The sequence below is a fragment of the Phyllobates terribilis genome, unplaced genomic scaffold, assembly GCF_046119375.1.
Source record: "Phyllobates terribilis strain yellow unplaced genomic scaffold, ASM4611937v1 Scaffold_2__4_contigs__length_985480577, whole genome shotgun sequence".
In the NCBI taxonomy this organism is placed as follows: domain Eukaryota; kingdom Metazoa; phylum Chordata; class Amphibia; order Anura; family Dendrobatidae; genus Phyllobates; species Phyllobates terribilis.
Genome location: NW_027362762.1, coordinates 108,917,586 through 108,938,496, shown reverse-complemented (window position 1 = coordinate 108,938,496; position 20,911 = coordinate 108,917,586).

The following is a 20,911-nucleotide window of genomic DNA, read 5'->3' as shown; positions in this document are numbered from 1 at the left end:
CTTGCCACCAAAAGGGTAAGAGGAAAGACCTTTTTCCTGGTAGATTGGAGGGGGTTTGGTCCTGAGGAGAGAACGTGGGAGCCCCGGGAGAACATCCATGCCCCTCTCATCCTAGCTAAATTTCTGTCTGGCCTAAAAAAGGGGGGGCCTAAAGGGGGGGGTACTGTAGTGGCGGCGTCCCTGCCCTCTGCTAGGCAGGGACGCTGCTCCTCTCACCGCTCTGCTCCGTGCCCGGCCTCCTCCCCCCGCTCTGCTGTCAGCGCGCGCTCCGTCCCGGCGTCCTCCTCCTGCTCTGCTCTCAGCGCGCGCTCCTTCCCGGCCCCTGTGCTTAGGGCGCGCGCGCGCGCGCTCCCCTCCTCTTAAAGGGGCCGCGCGCGCCGCCCTAAAGAGTCCCCGGCCAATGGCCGGAGGACTTCATCATATATAAGGCACCTCCTCCAAAATGGAGGTGCCCGAGCAATGTTGTTTGCACCTGTGTCTCACCTGTGCTCCAGCCCTCAGGTCCCGTTGCCAGTTACCTGCCAGTTTCCTGCTAGTTACCTGCCAGTTACCTGCCTGATTCCTGCCTGAATACTTGTTACCTGTCTGCCAGTCTGAGGTCCGACGGTCTGCCTTACTACTCCTGTCAGTCTGTCTAAAGGACCAGCCTGCCCGCTCACCTGGGAGCGCATATCAGCTACCTGCCTGCTTGCCTGAGGTCCGACGGTCTGCCTTACTACTCCGGTCAGTCTGTCTATGGACCAGCTTGCCCGCTCACCTGGGAGCGCTTCTCCGTTATCTGCCTGCTTGCCAGCCCGGAGGCTCCGTTGTCACGTGCTGTGACCACCAGCTATCTCAGAGACTCTTGCCCGCTCACCTGGGAGCGCATCTCCGTTACCTGCCTGCTTGCCAGCCCGGAGGTCCCGTTGTCACGTGCGGTGACCACCAGCTATTCCAGAGACTCTTGCCCGCTCACCTGGGAGCGCTTCTCCGTTACCTACCTGCCTGCCAGCCCGGAGGTTCCGCCGTCACGTGCCGTGACCACCTGCTATTCCAGAGACTCTCGCTTGCTCACCTGGGAGCACACATCTACCATCTGCCTGCTAGCCTACCCGGAGGCTCTGCCATCACAGGTCGTACCTACCCCTTACCCAGAGACTGCCCTGATCACTTGCCGTAACTCCCTGTCCGTTCACCCAGAGACTGCCACCCGCTCCCTTACAAGGGCCGCCCCCTTGTATAGTAGCTCAGAGGTTCCGCCTCCCGGACCCGTTACAGTCCGCCTCCCGGACCCGTTACATATTGTCATTATTCTATTATATTCATCAACAGAAATGGAAAATGTCATAAAATATAATGAAAAAATAATTAGTTCTGTATTAAAACTGTAAAAGTTTTCAAAGATTCAATTCAATGTATTATCTTTTATAATTACATTTCATTATCCCATCTTAAATTAACACGAATTTGGTGTTATACTGAGCCTGTAAAGTCACAGTCTAGTCATATAAAATACTGTTATGTGGGTGGGAACCCTGACCTGAGCACTCCACTGGAAATAACTAACCCTAAAACAAAGAAAATACTAAAGAAAATACTACAAAACACAAAATTTTCTAATATTTGTAGGAAACCATTGTTTAAAGTCTACCTGTCATTTCAGCCCAAAACAAAGCATGGTCTTGTGGCCCTTGGCCCTCACCCCCACAGCAATTTAAAACTGCTTTTCATGCTTATACCAGGCTAATATGCTCTGTATTTTTTGGTTCCTCTTTATATATATTTTATATGTTTTTTCTGCCAGTACAGCATGCATTGTGTCTGCCATTGTGTCTTACCTGTATTGAAGAAAGCCTCTATGTTGCAGTTTGACCAATAGTAGGACAGGAGCAGACAGACAAAGAACATCACCACTTACTGAACCTCAGTGTCTAGTCTGCTGAAGAAGGATTACACTTGACAACAGGCAGTGGACAGCAAGTTAGACCAAAGGGGACACTCTGCACTTTGGCATGATTTTTCTTTTTTGGAAGGCTTTATTTTTCATTTTTTAAAGACAATGAAAATATTAACAATTAACAACAACTAAAGAGTTATATACATACACTTAATACATACAACCTCATACACAATACACAATCATACGGATCCCCATGCCCATCCCCCTTCCCCATGAAATGTCATTAATGAAAACCTTATGCAGATATATATGATAGACCTAAACATACAGAAGGCTCTGCTGGGAACTCTGCTGGGAAAACTATTGGGCAGTGTCTGCTATTGCTAACCACCATCCCCATAACTTATCAAACTTATAAGCACATCTCCTATTTGTATAGAGGACTTTATATAGTGGAATACATTTATTGACTAATTGCCGCTATTGGAGCATACAGGGGACTTCTGTGGATAACCATGTGTGGCGCCACTGCGGGTTCAGTCGCCACAGAGATACTGCATCTCACCCAGAGGTGTGGTACCCCACTCTCAGGTAAGGATGGGGTACTACCCGGGACCCACCCACCTGCATCCAACTACACCATTCCAGACCAGCAGGCGGGGAAAGATGCACATGTACAATGCTGAGCCCTGTCCCTGGCTGGAAGGGGGGGAACCAAAAGAAGGGGAACCATGTAGTGGGTGTGGGTAGAAGAAGTAGATCAGGGGAGCACCGTCAGTAGGAGTATAAGAAAGAAGGGAACCATCTAGAAGCAGACTAGTACAGAGGAGAGAGAGTTGGGAGCAGGAGCTCTGGAGGAGCTCTGCTCAGAGGAGAGGAGAGAGGAGAGCGGACCCAGTCTGAGAGGCCCAGGAGGAAAGACTGAGAGAGGATGGGAGCAGAGGGAAGGCTCCAGAGAACAGAGGGGATCCCAGGGGCATGATGAGTGCAGGAAGCCACCCGTGCGCCCGAATCTACACGGATGTGGAGGGATCAGGCCGCAGAGGGGACCGGCCCCTAAACTAGTGGAGAATAATCAGGCTCAGCTAGATAACCGGAGGCTACTGTACTTGCAAGGTGCAGCTGCCAACCACCACAATTACATCGCTGAAAAGGTGGCCACAGAGGGTCCAGGGGACTGCATGTCACCCAACAAGATCCGAGGCTACCGGCTTGGAACACTGATTGTGAGGTGCAGAACAGGAGGGTGAGAGCCAGCGCACGGAAGACGACCGAGAAAGGAACATAGAACGGGGTCCCGTTTAAGTCCTCCTGAAATACTTGAGAGCTGCTGAACCCCTTCCTTGGTGAACACAAGACGATGTGAGCGGTTATAATCTGGAAAGTGTAACCTGAGGAACTTAACAACTGTGAGTAAAATCTGAAGACTGCACCGCACTGTGTCCTTGAATAATTGCTGCGCCATCACCAGCCCTGCACTACACAGCACCAACAACATCTACCTAATAACATCACTATATCCTGCCCTGGAGCTAAGCTCTGCCTGTGGAGAGCTGAACCAACTCTGCTGAATCACCATCAGCTCCAGTGGATCTGCACCGCAGCGGCGGCCCCATATAGCTACATACCACAGGTGGCGTCACGAACATTATCTCTAAAACTTTATTTCCCTTTTACTTTTACCCTTTTATTGACTGCCCTGGGTCACGGACCGGGTCACTGCCACCGCGACATCCCCAGCACCGACCAGCTCGGCTACCGAGTACCTCACGGCCTAGGGGGTGCGTCACATGCAATTATAATTATTTTTCTAGCACAGAAAAACAGAAATCTAAAAAATAGTCTATCGCAGGGCCCATCAATAAGCTCATCTATAATACCCATCAGGCACGCGTTAGGGGACAACACCCTAGGGAATTCAAAGTGTTCATGAAGAAACAGAAGCAGCTCAGACCAGAATGAAAGAGTTTTTGGACAGGACCAAATTGAGTGCAGAAAGGAGTCCACCACCGCTTGACAATGAAAACACAAATCATCCAGAGCCTCAACCTCCTCAACCTTTCCGGAGTGTAGTAAACTCTGTTTAGAAATTGTGACTGGATCAAACAGTCCCTTGCACTCATCACTGAGGAATCCACAGTCAAGTCTAGTATATCTGCCACCCATTTCACATAAACCTTATCGGAAGGCTTGACAACAGATGATTGGAGAAGACAATATGCTTGTGTTAGGGGTTTAGGTAAATCAGAGGTCCCAAAAGCCCCTCCAATTTTGAAAAGCCTAGAGACACTGGCGCTTTCCCAAACTGTACACGCACTGCATGGCGAAGTTGTATGTATAGGAACTTAGTGGTATCAGGAACCCCATATCTACTGTAACTTGGAAATCTTCAAAAGTAAGCAATTCAGAAGTATCTGAGAAAATATGAAAGCCAATTTTGACACCATACTTCGCTCAGAGGACTACATCAGTCAGACAATATAAATGTGGAAGGTGAGGATTAAACCAAAGAGGCACTCTGGGCGACACTGGTGACATATCCAAGCCCCTTAATATATTCTGTGCTATTACCCACACTCTATTTTCTGTCTTTAGAGGAAATGGAGCTGATGAGACTGCATTATATCTATAGAGTAGATTAGTTAACCCTTCATAAGAACCCATCAACGCTCCTGCTAGTGCAGTGGCAGCATTGCTCATGTCATTATCAATCCACCAATGGGCGCACACTCACTGAGCGGCCAGGAAGTAAAAGAATAAGTTAGGAGCTGCCAGGCTCTCTGACCCAGCACAGGAGGCACCAACCAGGCCTCCGTAGCACCTGTACACTGCGTACCATGTGACTGTCTGTCACGCTGCCTCTCTCGCTCTCCTTTACACAGGAGCGCGCTCTTCCCCTCCCCTCTCTTCTCTCTCCCTCCCGCAACCCGGAAGTAGACGAGCACGCGGCAGTCACCGGCCGGGACTCCGCTCTCGCCCCGGACCCCCGACAACACCTGTTACCGCTGGACAACTTACTGTAAGTAAAGATCGGGCCACGGCCCCACCGCCTATTATAGACCCACAATCTCAGGCCTTTTGCTTCTCTCCAGCAGCACCTGCAGGTAACCCTGCACACTGTACTCCAAAGTCACTAGACTAAGAAATAGCAGCCACAGCCTCCTGCTGAACCACCCTGCTGCGATTTCAGATTTAAAACAAAGGTACCATTATTTATCCTACAGCTAGACAGTATTGACTACTGACCTACCTGTTGACACTATTAACCACAAACTGTTCATCCCAACTAGTCCACTAGACGCCAACCGTCTCAAGCTCAGACAGAGCCTCCTGATGCAGCCTTAGCCCCGTATTATACCTCCTTAAGGCTGACAATTTATGAAATCTCGACCAACTTGAGACATCACTCAGACCAATCTCAACACTCTATACCAGCTACCTAGCAGGTAAATAATTATAATGGGATCAAACACCTACTGTTAAATTGATAAAACTAGTAAGCCTGGTACTATTATTATCCACTTATCTTTAGAACCAGAGCCTCCCATCATATGGTAATCTACTAGACACTGACCATTCCGGCCCATCTAGAGCCTCCTGGTGCAGCCGAAGTCAGTGACTGACACTACCTAAGGGGATAACACTATTATAATCCAGACTATCCCGAAGCCTCTCCGGGATATATTTTGGAGATTAAAGGTACCCACTCTCTTTAAATCTGGGAAGCATTTGTGTACTAATAATCCTAATATATTACCTACTCTCTCTCCAGAACATCTAGGGAAACAATTATTCCTATCTTACTAGCACCGCCAGCCAAGAAGGTTCAACCACACCTGCAACAACGAAATCTACCTTTACTTAACCTCCGTAGGTACATCTACTATACGTATCAGGTAACCGAGTATCATCCATTTTTCTAATTTGGACATCTCCTTTAGCTCTATCCCTCCTAGACTCATCTCTGGTATAAACCCCACAGGACATCCTCCATACCCTCTACCACCTGCTGATTGTCACACCAATAGCAGGTAATCATTCAACCGATTGACTTAGTGGGACAAATACCGGAAAACACCACCCATTCACCTTATACCTTCTCTCATTCTTCTACCATAGGACTACGAGAGTCCATATCCACACCCTACAAGTGCTCAACAACAGGCCCAGCTGACCTCTCCCAACACCAATCCTTCGCCTCTGAGAGGGAATATGAATTCCAAATATTAATCTAATTTAATTTTTATGTTTTTATCCAAGTAGCTTGGTGTATTTGTATACTCCCTGTATCTATTTTAAAGAATTTGTGTACTAAACCTGGTGATATTTATCACCGTTTTACAACCTTCTCCTTATTCCTATGTATTTTATATCGACCTGATAAAAGCCCAAAGCATTTTTATCCACCTTTGTTTTCCTTATCCAGACCCACTACCATCAGCGCGAATTCACATATTTATTCCTACCTAACCTTCACTTGGACATTTGTGGTTCCCTGTCCACTAATTTGCCGCTTTGCTAGTGATTAGCTGATAGCGCCTCCCACATTTATTAGATTAGTTAACCCTTCATAAGAACCCATCAACGCTCCTGCTAGTGCAGTGGTAGCATTGCTCATGTCATTATCAATCCACCAATGGGCGCACATGACTCGCCCCCTGGGCCGTGGGGCACTCGGATCCGGGCAATAGGGAAACGGTGGGGGTAGTAGTGGCAACCCGGTTCCGTGGCTCAGGGTGGTCAGGCCAGTGGTAGTCCGTTATGTGCTGATGATTATGTCCGACTACGCCACCCGTGGATTTGCGGTCATTAGGAACCGCCGCTGCATGCAGACCCCTGGGGCTGATGAGGTGTGCAGCTAGGGTAGTGTGACTCCCCACGGGAAGAGTGCGGCCCCAGGGCAGTATAATGGATGTTGGGAGTGATGGTAGTGAGAGTCCCAGTGCTGATAGTGCTGGAGGAGCAAGGAGCATTCAGACAACAGGTTGCAGTCCAGGGTCTTTACTAGAACAGGTAAATTGACCCACAAACAGTCCCAGCTAGGAGGGGACCTGGATGTCTGAGAGCAACGGGGAAATTGGCCCTGGTCAGGGTGAGGGTGTAGGCCTACCGTGCTTTCTGTGCTCCTTCTGGCTATCTCCTCGTTATAGGGTAACAGCCCACGTTTCCGAGCTTTCCGTGTATTCTCGCCTGTATGGCCTGCGACGTGGGTTCCTTTCTGCTCCCAGCCTTGTACGGCTTTGCTGGTCCCTTCTGTTGTGGCAGGGCCTCCAGGCTTCTTAGGCCAAGGAATATACAGTCCCCTGCGGACTGGTTATCTGCTGGAGAATGTGGAATCCTCCCAGCCTCAGACACCAAAGTCTGGTAAATTAAGTCCGTTATCTGCCAAGACAGGCTCTCTTCGCCTCTTGTCTCTGGCTTGTGGCTCTCCTACTGCCACACTTCCTCTTAGGTGCAATACAACTGTCCCTCTCTGCTCTGGGACCTGAATCCTGAGACAGGTCGTCCAGCTCTCCGTAACCCTGCCCCCAGCACCAGCTTTTATAGGGGCAGCCTGCTCCCCCTACTGGCCTGAGACAGGAGGTACTGCATGCTAATGTTCCCCTGACTAGAGAACCTCCCCCTTGCTCTCAGACACAGATTTATTACATTTTGTGGCATCCAGGCCAGGGTGACACACACACTCACTGAGCGGCCAGGAAGTCAAAGAATAAGTTAGGAGCCGCCAGGCCTCCATGATGCTTGCAAACTAGATAAACTTATCCTAGGGGACCCCCCACCCCGGCCTGTGAAAGGTACGCACCAAACTTTCCAAGAGGCAAAGTGTTCCTCTAGTAATCATACCTGGGAGGAGGAATGAAATAAATATAAAGCTATGTACCAAAGATGCAGAAATGCTCCGGATTTTTCCTGAGCATTTCTGCATGTCCCTGGCAGAAAAAACGCATGCAGATTTTACATGTGTTTTTCCTGCCAGGGACAAGCCTAAGTGAAGCGTTTTTGCATGCATTTCCGCATGCGGGTTGTCAAGCGCTTTCCAAGTGATTTTAGCATCACTTCTAAAGTGCTTGACAACTTGGTCACACTATATAAATCCATGCAAACGGCATGGATTTATATAGTGTGACCGCAAAAGAATGGTAAAAAATAAAAAATAAATATTATACTAACCTTCTGATGGCCCCCGGTGTCCATAGCGATCCGTCCTTGCTTGCCGGCAGCTCGCAGTGGTCTAAAAGGACCTGCCATGACGTCATTTAGTCATATAACGGGTCACGCGACCGCCGACGCCAGCGGTTGCGTGACCCGTCACATGACTAAATGACGTCATGGCAGGTCCTTTTTAGACCATCGCGAGCTGCCGGCAAGCCAGGACGGATTGCTATGGAGACCGGGGGCCATCAGAAGGTAAGTGTAATGTATATTTTTTATTTTATTCTTTTTTTTACAGGTACTATGGTGCCCGAGTCCGGAGGAGAGTCTCCTCTTCTCCAAATCCAGGTACCATCCGTACATTGAACCGCATGATATCCGCATGTGCAGATGCAGTGATGCAGATGTCATGCGGTCCAATGCAAGTCAATGGCGGCGAAAACACCGAGCTTCCGCAAAATAATTGGTAGTGCTGCAGATTTTTCCGCAATGATAATCCGCAGCGGAAATTTCCGCAGCATGTGCACAGCACATGTGGATTATCATTAGGGAACATGGCAGACCTTCTAGCATGCGTATTTTAATCTTTTCAGCAGCGGAATTGCCGCTGCGGAAATGCTTGAAAAACGCATAGTGGGCGCACAGCCTAAGAATTTGGCCAAATATATAATTTTAAAGAGATTTATGCGCCCAATAAGAGTTAGAGAGAGATGTTGTTTGGACATGGGTTGTGTACCTGTCTCTACCTGGTTTAATGCAATAAATTGTTCTACTTTTTGAGAAACAATAATCCCTAAATACTTAAAATTATCAACCACTGGTACAAAAACATCTTCAGTCTGGCTCAGACTATATGAAGGCTATAGAGGGAAAAGAACCGATTTCTTACAATTAACCTTTAAACCAGAAAATGATCCAAATTCATCTACCAACCTTAGGAGGGAAGTCAGGGAAGGACCGATGTCTGACAGATATACTAAGTTATCTTCTGCATATAAGGAGACTTTTTCTGTTAAGAACCCTCGGATTAAACTCTTAATGTCCCGAGCCTGCCAAATAATCAGGGACATTGGCTCAATGGCCACTGCAAAAAGCAGAGGAGGCAAGGGGCACCCATGCCTAGTCCCTCTTTGCAAAGGAAAAGGTTGTCATATGTACAAGTTAGTTTGAATTCTTATTCTAAGATAATCGTATAATAGTTTAATCCAAGTACAAAAATTGGGAACAAACTGGAGGTGAGACAGTAGTGAATGCAAATATTGCCTTTCAATAGAATCAAAATCTTTACATACATCCAAGGACATAAATCTGGCTGCTATATTTAAGAATAACTGTTGAATGTTAATGTCTCTCGCTTTACCTGGAATGAATCCAGTTAGGTCAGAATGTATTAATGATGACAGTACCCAACTCAATCTCAAAGCAAGAATTTTAGCTAGAATTTTAATATCCATTTTAAGTAATGAAATAGGGCGATAAAATCTGGAGACATGGGGTCCTTCCCTGGCTTCAGTAAGCCCTCTACCAGCTCCCCTCTCATAGAGTCAAGCAGCTCTCCTCGCTTGAAAAAATTGTTTCATAGAGCTCAAACAGACGATGTTTAACCAAATAACAATTAGTCTTTTGTCAATCCCCTACCAAACCATTAGTTCCAGGAGTTTTCCCAAAAGGTAGTGATTTAATAACATCCTATATCTCCACTTCAGTAATCCGGGCATCTAATGCCTCTGATTGCTAATGGAACAAGCACCAAAGGGGAAGACCGGATAGAAAGCAGTTTACAACCTGGGAGACATGGTCACATTTAGAAGTGTACAAATCTTGATAAAAATCCCCAAAAAATCTCATTAATCAAATGCGGGTCGGTATGCAATTCCCCAATTGGATTCCTGATACATGGAATGGATAGAGGAGGTGACTCAGCATGAACCAAGTAAGCCAATAATATCACATTTTTATCCCCAGCCTCAACTATCTCAGCCTCCTTCGCGAGCAGTTTCTTTTGAGTCTGCTCCTTGATCATAATAAGTAATTCCCTCTGTGCCTGGGCCCAATGCTGCTTACATGAGGGCTGGGGATCAGCAATGTATGCCTGCTCTGCCTGTTGGACATCAGACATCTCCCTATCTTTAAGAACGCGTTTTTTCTGCCCAACAGCACCAGAAATAAACACCCCTCTAATTGTTGTCTTATCGGCATCCCATGTGACTAATGGGTTTGGGTGATCCGTATGTGCAGTATGAACTGCCTCTGAAACCGCTGGGGAATCTAGCCAGGCAGGATGAATACTTCAGATTTAAAACTATTTGAGGGACTTATTCTCACGTTAACCACTAATGCGGAATGATCAGAAATTCCCCTAGGTGTATACAGTAGCTAACATCTTTAATTGCAGATAAAAGATCGGGAGATGCATAGGCCAGATCTATCCTGGAAAAGGACTTTTGTACAGTTAAATAATACATAGTAACATAGTCTCAACTTTAAAAACTAAGTCCATCTAGTTCATCCCATAGCCTAACATGATGATCCAGAGGAAGGCAAAAAAAAACCATGTAGCAACACTAAGCTCCACATTGGGGAAAAAAATTCCTTCCTGACTCCATACGACAATCACACAAGTTCCCTGGATCAATGCCCTATCAAGGAATCTAGTATATATACCTATAATATTATACTTTTCAAGAAAGGCATCCATGCCCTTCTTAAACTGTAGTTGTGAATCACTCATTACAACATCATGCGGCAGAGAGTTCCATAGTCTCACTGCTCTTACAGTAAAGAATCCCCGTCTGTGATTATGATTAAACCTTCTTTTTTCGGCATATTTCCAACACCATAGTTCCATTAATTGAAGAACCAAGCACCAAGTTTTTAAATGTATAGAAGCCGTGTCTGGACCACCTGTATGGTCTATGGTTGCATCAAGAACTGCATTACAGTCACCCACGCATAATATAGGGTTAACTGGAAATGAAATCAATTCCAAAAAGGCAGATTCAAAAGGTGGGGGCACGTAAATGTTAATCAATAAAAAAAACAAATTACCTAGTGTGCAGTGTACTGTAACATACCTTCCAAAATGATCATCACATGCAACCTGTGTGATTTCAAGTAGGAGGGATTTGGTCACTAGAACAGAGATCCCCCCCCGACAAATAGTTAGAATAAGTGGTATGGTATCCTCTAGTAATCTGGGCCCTTTTTAGGGCTAGGATCTTCTTGCCTGTGAGATGAGTCTCCAGTAAGCAAATAATATGTGGCACTGGTTACTTAACATAATCCATTGCAATGTTTTTTTTAAATTTGGAATTAAACTCTCTCACATTTCAGCTCAGCACAGTAAGAGTCGTCATCTCAAAACATTGGAAATGTACCTGACCCAGACATTATCACAGCCTGTGTGAAGGAGAGGAGGAAAATTGGGAGAGGACCACAGCAAAGCAAGCATGAATAATACACACAACCAACACACATTACATAATACAGAAAACCATGTGTAATTATTAGTGATGAGCGAGCACTAAAATGCTCGGGTGCTCGTTGCTCGGGTCGAGCAAATTGGAATACTCGGGTGCTCGACCCGAGCAACGAGACCAATGTAAGTCTATGGGAAACTCGAGCATTTTTCAGGCGGCTCCCCCCGGCGGTCTGCAGAGGGCGTAAAAATTGCCCAAATCGATGGGAACAGTGCTCAAATGACATGGGAACAGCATGGGGAAGACCCCTGGAAGCATTTCTGACTCCCAGGTCACTGCTGTCAACAACGTTGTCAGAGCATTACGCCACTTTTACGGACTCACAATAAAACATACAAAATCAAAACCAAAATGGATTTTCCTGGTAAATATATTAAGGAACATCCTTTCCAGGGTAATGACTTATATATAAGGCAAAATAAATAGCCCAAAACAAAAATACTCCTCCACACCTTGGGCTATGTTCACACGTAGCGTTTTTGATGCGTTTTTTGCACTTTTGCATTGCTTTCAACCAAGACAAATGCATTCACCAGGAAATGTCATTTTAACATTTTACAACCTTATCTGGCCATGTGGTGTGTGACACATCATCAGACACATGCATACAGTGCTGAAAACACATGGGAACAGCATGGGGAAGACCTCTGGAAGCATTTCTGACTCCCATGTCACTGCCTAAAAGTGTGCCCATCATAAGTGGTCCTTGGTGCATGGGAAGATGCCTCTCGCCATGCACCTGTCGTTGCAGACTTGCAACAATCACCGTCTACGTCCTTGTCCCAGTGCAGAGTTCAGTTGTCCCTACCCCATTCCTTGGAATGTGTAACATCCCTGGCGGTGTGCTTGCATAGTGCACCACCTCCCACTATGCAAGACCGCAATCTTACCTGTCAGTCCAGCCTACAAACCTTGCTCCAGTTCATGCTATGTGCTTGTCTCTTGACTGACTCTTTAGGGCGGAGGCCCGGTTACTTCCTGATTCTTATAGCTGCTGTGGGCGCACCCCTAATGCGTCTCCAGCCTATTGCTGTGAGTCACTGGATATTTAAACCCCCTCCACCCAGTAGGAGGTGCCTGAGCAACACCTTCACTCAGTTAGTCTTTGCTACTGAATTGCCAGGTCCTGTCCTGTTTCTAGTCTGTCTCCACCATTCTGGGGGCTGCATTCCCAAACCTGTTATCTCTGACTTCTAGTCTGTTCCCGCCACTCTGGGGGCTGTATACCCAGGCTCGTTCTTGTATCTCATTGCAGTAGCAGTTCTTGTCTGAACTGTATCCTAGCCTGTTACCTGTTTGTCTCTATATCCGTACCTTCCCTTTTCCTGCAGTATCTGAACCTGCACCTAACTCCAACTCGTTGTCTCTGTACTTCTGTTTGTGAGTTTTGTGTCCACTCGTTACTTCATGTGAAGTACCTTGTGTGTATCTGGTTCTGCTTGTCCCTTTTTCCTTCCTCCATATCTTCCTCCTGTGTTCTAGCCATCTTCCTGCATTTTCCTGTCTGTTCAATGTGAACAGAGCCCTGTCCTCTCTGCCTTGTCCACCGCACCTGCAGTTTCGCTCCGCTCTGTCTTGCCCACCGCTCCGGCGGTTTCTCTCCGCTCTGACTTGCCCACCGCTCTGGTGGCTTCCCTCTGCTCTGCCTTACCCACCACTCTGGTGGTTTCTCTCTGCTCTGCCTTGCCCACTGCACCTGCGGTTTTCGCTCCGCTCTGCTTGCTCACCGCACCAGCTGTTCCTCTCTGCTCTGCCTTGTCCTCCGCTCCGGCGGTTTCGCTTTACTCTGCTTGTCTACCGCATCTGCGGCTCTATACCTGTCTCCCAGTCTGTACTGGACCCTATCCAGCCTGCGCTCCAACCTGCTAGTACCTCCCTGTCTGCACTCCAGCCGTGCTTGCCAGTATCTCCCTGTCTGCATACCAGCCGTGTTTGCCAGTATCTCCCTGTCTGCATACCAGCCGTGGTTGCCAGTGCCCACCTGTCTGCATACCAGCTGTGCTTGCCAGTGCCCACCTGTCTGCATACCAGCCGTGATTGCCAGTACCCATCTGTCCGCATAACAGCCATACTTGCCAGTACCCACCTGTCTGCGTACCAGCCGTACTTGCCAATACCCACTTGCCTGTATGCCAGTCTAACCTGCCTGTTTTCCTGCATTCCCCGGTGAGGGTCAACAACTGTGACCGGGGTCTGACCTGGATTCGCACCTGGTCCCTCTGCTCGGTTCCTCCTTGGTCCACGGAGTCAACTAAGCCGCCGTGCGACCTTGGTCGGATAGGGTTGATACTTAGTTACGCCCCTCCAGGCACTCCTCGGTTCATGGTACAGTGGGATCACTAATCACGGTCACGCCAGTCAGTCCGGGCACGAGATTAACAGAATGCAAGCGCAAGTATGCAGCCAGACACCCACCCACCCACAGGCTGCAATACTATACTGCCAAATTTTTGACAGCTGCTTGCACTTGAAATGTGGCCTTTTAGGCTCATGGAGGCGGCAGCTTTTCATAACCTCATGCCGGCAGCGGAGGGGTGTCCATACTCTGTCCCCAGCCACCACTATTTCTCTTGGTGTCATCTCCGCCTTCCACAAGCACGGGTCCCACAACATTACCCGTGCCCTCCCCAGTGCATTTACTGGGAAGGACCGCCTAACCACAAACACGTGGTCAGGTGAATGTGGCCAGGGACGGTACAGAGCCAGTCCACAGCTTTTTTTGCTGAGTTGTATTTCACCACAGCCATATTCTTTAGCTTGGTGAAAGGACTTGGGAAACCATATCTGTCATTTCTCACAGGAAGTCCTCTACCCGTGCCCTCCCCAGTGCACTTACTGGGAAGGACCACCTAACCACAAACATGTGGACAGGTGAATGTGGCCAGGGATGGTAAGGAGCCAGTCCACAGCTTTTTTTGCTGAGAGTTGTATTTAGCTCGGTGAGAGGACTGGCATAGAAGGAAACCGTATCTACCCTGGGTGTCATTTCTCCCAGGAAGTCCTCTAAGGCAGCTTGTTGCAGAAGCAATGGCAGCCCGTCCAACATCAACTCGCACTTGTTGGTGGTGCTTTGACACACAAATATCTTTCTTTGCGCATTTAATTTCATGAATACAGAGTTCGACAATGGCCTTATTTGCAATGCGGTTTAAGAAATAACATGCATAAGCATGTCCGATCCACATTAAAAAAGCAGCCATAGAGTGTCCGGGAACCTTCCCCCACACTTTTCTTAGCCAGGGATGCTTCATGGCACGGTTGGACGGGCCCACAAGAGAACCGGAGACTCCTCCGGTGGGCCCTGGCTTCTCCTTCAGGAGAGTTCGTAGTGCCGAGGTGAGGCCATGATGATGATAGAGGCCACCATCTGCTTAGTTTTCTGTTACTTTAAATGAAAGCGCAAGTATGCAGCCAGCCACCCACCCACCTACAGGCCGCAAAACTAAACTGCTAGATTTCTGGGCAGCTGCTTGCACTTGAAATATGGCCTTCTAGGCTTGTGGAGGCGGAAGCTTTTCACAACCTCATGCCAAGAGTGTGCAAACCAGTGATCAAAGCAAAAGGTGGCTACTTTGAAGAACCAAGAATATAAGACATATTTTCAGTTGTTTCACACTTTTTTGTTAAGTATATAATTCCACATGCGTTAATTCATAGTTTTGATGCCTTCAGTGTGAATGTACAATTTTCATAGTCATGAAAATACAGAAAAATCTTTAAATGAGAAGGTGTGTCCAAACTTTTGGTCTGTACTGTATATCTGTTTAAAAGAGTCTGGTGTAGGCCAGATAACTAGAACTGTGGTTTTCCTCTTCCATGGTTCAAATCTCTTTATTATCCACTTTTTTGCCTTTTTTCAATAAAAAAAAAACATTTTGAGTGTCTCGCTGACTGTTCAGACACAAATATATCTGTTTAAAAGATTCTGGTGTAGGCCAGATAACTAGAATTGTTGTTTTGCAGTTCCACGGTTCAAATCTCTGTATTATCCACTTTTTTTACTTTTTTCAATAAAAAAAAACATTTTGAGTGTCTCGCTGACTGTTCAGACACAAATATATCTGTTTAAAAGATTCTGGTGTAGGCCAGATAACTAGAACTGTGGTTTTGCAGTTCCACGGTTCAAATCTCGCTATTATCCACATTTTTGCCTTTTTCAATAAAAAAAAAACATTTTGAGTGTCTCGCTGACTGTTTAGACACAAATATATCTGTTTAAAAGATTCTGGTGTAGGCCAGATAACTAGAACTGTGGTTTTCCTCTTCCACGGTTCAAATCCCTGTGTAATCCACCTTTTTGCATAAAAAAAAACATTTTGAGTGTCTCGCTGACTGTTCAGACACAAATATATCTGTTTAAAATATTCTGGTGTAGGCCAGATAACTAGAACTGTTGTTTTCCTCTTCCACGGTTCAAATCCCTGTGTAATCCACCTTTTTGCATAAAAAAAAACATTTTGAGTGTCTCGCTGACTGTTCAGACACAAATATATCTGTTTAAAAGATTCTGGTGTAGGCCAGATAACTAGAACTCTGGTTTTCATCTTCCACGGTTAAAATCTCTGTGTAATCCACCTTTTTGCATAAAAAAAAACATTTTGAGTGTCTCGCTGACTGTTCAGACACAAATATATCTGTTTAAAAGAGTCTGGTGTAGGCCAGATAACTAGAACTGTGGTTTTGCAGTTCCACGATTCAAATCTCTGTGTTATCCACTTTTTTGCCTTTTTTCAATAAACCTAGAATTGTGGTTTTCCTCTTCCTTGGTTCAAATCTCTGTATTATCCACTTTTTTGCCTTTTTTCAATAAACCTAGAACTGTGGTTTTCCTCTTCCATGGTTAAAATCTGGGTGCAATCCACCTTTTTGCATAAAACATTTTGAGTGTCTCGCTGACTGTTCAGACACAAATACATCTGTTTAAAAGAGTCTGGTGTAGGCCAGATAACTAGAACTGTGGTTTTGCAGTTCCACGATTCAAATCTCTGTATTATCCACTTTTTTTGCCTTTTTTCAATAAACCTAGAACTGTGGTTTTCCTCTTCCACGGTTCAAATCTGGATGTAATCCACCTTTTTGCATAAAACATTTTGAGTGTCTCGCTGACTGTTCAGACACAAATAAATCTGTTTAAAAGAGTCTGGTGTAGGCCAGATAACTAAAACTGTGGTTTTGCAGTTCCACGGTTCAAATCTCTGTATTATCCACTTTTTTGCCTTTTTTCAATAAGAAAAGATATTTTGAGTGTATCGCTGACTGTTCAGACACAAATATATCTGTTTATAAGATTCTGGTGTAGGCCAGATAACTAGAACTGTGGTTTTCCTCTTACACGGTTCAAATCTGGGTGTAATCCACCTTTTTGCATATAAAAATACATTTTGAGTGTCTCGCTGACTGTTCAGGCACAAATTTATCTGTTTAAAAGAGTCTGGTGTAGGCCAGATAACTAGAACTGTGGTTTTGCAGTTCCACAGTTCAAATCTGGGTGTAATCCACCTTTTTGCACAAAAAAAAATTTTTTTGAGTGTCTCGCTGACTGTTCAGGCACAAATTTATCTGTTTAAAAGAGTCTGGTGTAGGCCAGATGACTAGAACTGTGGTTTTCCTCTTCCACTGTTCAAATCTGGGTCTAATCCACCTTTTTGCATAAAAAAAAACATTTTGAGTGTCTTGCTGACTGTTCAGACACAAATATATCTGTTTAAAAGAGTCTGGTGTAGGCCAGATAACTAGAACTTTGGTTTTGCAGTTCCACGGTTCAATCTCTGTATTATCCACTTTTTTGCCTATTTTCAGTAAAAAAAACCATTTTGCGTGTCTTGTAGAGATGAGCGGTGTTCAAATCGAACTGTTCGCCAATCTCAAATTCGAGCTGTTTTGGGCAGTATTCGAGCCGTTCGATGAACTTGAATGATTTGAAAAAAATCCGGCTGTTCGAGGTTATGTTCGATAACTGTTCGTGCACCCAAATCGTAACTGGATTTTTTCACATTAATACTGATAATCAATGTTAATACACAGTTATGGATATTGGACTGGACATATTCCTGTCAGGACTCCAGGACGGAGTGGAACAAGCGTTAAGAGTGATGGATGGGGGTCAGAGTCCTCCGTGGCCTGGAAATAGAAAGGACATGTTGGAGAGTTACACTTGTTGGCCAACTTGCCGGTGTGGAGACCCAGGGCATGCTGCAACAAGCTGAATTATTTTAGAAATAAAATGCCTTTTTAATGGAATGAGTATAAAGAGTTAATAAAGCTGTGACCGATACTCACCCATCCAGTTGTAAGAGTTACATTATTGTATTGTCAAGGAAAGGGGGGGCGGTAGGGGGGCTGAGCGTCTGGGTTTGGTTGGGGGTCCCCACAATCTGCCTAGGCTAGATGCATTTAAAAATTCTTATTAGATACACAGGCGGTGCAGCTTGCTTCGCAGCTGGGCTACTACGCCCAAAGTATTGCCTAGGCTAGATGCAGTTAAAAATTCTACGCTGACTAGCAGACACTGAAGCTTTGGAGCAGACCTCTGAGTAAACAGCTCTTCAGACTCAACCATCTGTGTTACCACAAGCCATAGTGTATGTAGTTTCTTACAGTTAAAAGGGGGGGGGAGTGACCCAACCCACCTGGAATTGACGATGCCAACGTCACGTAAAACACAGCAAGGGGACTCTAAAAAGAGTCTCCATTTTTTCCAAAAATTGTGGCACAGACACCACTAAAGTGGCATCAATTGCCCCAGAGTTGCTTAAAACGGTTGGTGAGGTGATTTTACCAAATCCTCAAGCTTTTAGTCTCCCCAGGATGACACAAGGGTAGAAAAGTTCTTGCGGATCCATGATTTGTTCATCTTTATGAACGCGAGTCTGTCTACATTCTCAGTGGACAGCAGCGTGCGCTTATCTGTCAGCACACCAGCAGCAGCGCTGAACACACGTTCAGAGAGAACGCTGGCTGCAGGGCATGACAAGATCTCCAAGGTGTGAGTGGCGAGCTCCGGACATTTTTCCAGATTGGAATCCCAAAATGAGCAAGGGTCCAGTGACACAGTCATGGCTTCGATGTTCACTTGGAGATACTCCTGTACCATCCTCTCTAGGTGTTGACTATGTGTCAGACTTCTTGTCTCCTGTGGCCTTGCAAAGGATGGTCTAAAAAAGTGGTGAAACGATTCCACAAAATTGCTGTTACCAGCAGATACTGTGTTACTGTTACGGTTTGAGTGATGAAGACTCGACAGTCCCACGGTTGGCAAGTTAGAACTGTGAGATTCACTACATGCACCACTGGTGTTTTGTGGAAAAGCACATGTAAGATTCTGCAACAGCCTCTGCTGATACTCCTGCATGCGTGAATCCCTTTCTATGGCAGGAATTATTTTGGCAAATTTACTTTTGTACCGGGGATCTAAGAGTGTGGCAACCCAGTAGTCGGGATTACTTCGAATTCTGACAATCCGAGGGTCATGTTGCAGGTAGTGCAGCAAGAAGGCACTCATGTGTCTTGCGCATCCAGGAGGACCAAGTCCTTGTTGTGTTGGTAGCGAGGTAAGAATCATGCTTCCTTCCTCTGCCCTCTCCCCCCAACCTCGCACAACAGAAATGTGATCAAGGTCTCCCTCATCTGATGAGTCTTACATGCCCATCGCCAGTTCGTCCTCCACTTCTTCCTTGGCTCCTGCACCTTCCTCAACAGTTTGGCTGCTACCATGCGCCCTGGTTAATCCCTCTCCCCCACCCTCCCATGCCTGCCGCCTTGGTGCTGCCGACCGTCTGGACCTTGGAGATGTTATCCCTTCCGCATACGACTCCTCCTCTACTTCCTCCACCTCCTCTTGTCCCACCACCTGACTCTGAATTCTGTTTAACGTGTGCTCCAGCATGAAATCACCGGAATAGTCATGCTGATAATGGCATCGTCGTCAGCACTAAACATCTTCGTCGCCATTTCAAAACTGTGCAGAAGGGTGTGTGGCGCCCCTGAGGGGGTTCAGTCGCCACAGAGGTACTGCATCTCACCCAGAGGTGTGGTATCTCACCCTCAGGTAAGGAAGGAGTATGGCTCGGGACCCTAACACCTGCATCCAACACATACCCGCAGTGGGGGTAGGGCGAGATTGCTCCTAAGGGAGAGCACAGTCCCAGGTCCCTAGCTGGCGGGAGGGGTGTGGGTGAAGAAAGCAGCTTAGGGGAGCACATGACAGGGAGAGTATAAATAGGAAGCCATCTTAGAAAGAGCAAGCCAGTCAGAGGAGGAGAAGTGACAGGAGCAGAGGCTCTGCATGAGCTCTGCTCCAGAGGTGGGCCTAGCCTGGGAGGCCCAGGACTGAAGGAGAGAAGAGAGGAGTGGGAGCAGGAAGGCTCCAGGAACCGAAGGGACCCTAGGGGTACGGGCCGTGCAGAAGGCCACCCGTACGCCCGCTGCTACCAGGAGGTAGAGGGGTCAGGCCAGATAAGGGGAACCGGTCCCTCAACTAGCGGAGAAACAGCAAGGCTCAACTAGAAACCGGAGGCTGCAGCATTTCATGTACTGCAGGCCAAAGTCCACACCAGTCTCACTAAGAAGGTAGCCACATAGGACCCAGGGGACGGAACACACGTCGCCCGCCAAGGCCCGAGGATACCGGATAGTAGTGTCACTGGGTGTGAGGTGCAGGGAGAAGGCCAGAGAAAGGACACACAGAAGGGGGTCCTGCTAAGTACTCCGGAGCCATCTGGGGGTGGACTGAGCCCCTCACTGAGTACGCACAGCACGACGGGGGAGATTGCTCTGGTACCTGTAATCTGGACTGCAACAACTGTGAGTAAAGATCTTGGGACTGCATCACACGGACTCTGTGTTCATTACTGACTCCCTGCACTACAACTACCATCATCCACCCACACTGCCCTGAAGCTACACTCTTCCTGTGGGGAGTAGTAATACCATTGCTGCAAAACCACCAGCTTCAGAGGACTGTTCCGCAGCAGCGGCCCCTTTGGCTGCAGTCCACAGGTGGCGTAGTCGGACATTATAAAACCCATATATAAAAATTACCCTTGGATTGACCGCCCTGGGTCACGGACCGGGTCACCGCCACAGTGACTACAACCCCCAGCGTCTACCGGCCCGGCTCTGGGTACCCCACGGCCCAGGGGGCGCATCAACTTCATAGGTCCCTGATCTGAGACCACTCCTGCAGCGTGATTTGCCCCACCTCTGGATCTCGTTGGCCCAGGCTATACGTCAGAACCGTATTGCACCAGGGCTTGTCGGTGCTGCCACAGTCGCTGCAACATGTGCAGAGTTGAATTCCACCGTGTCGGCACATCGCATTTCAGCCGGTGAACTGGCAGGCCCAACGACTTCTGTAGAGATGTAAGTCGTTGAGCTGCGGGATGCGAACGGCGGAAGTGAG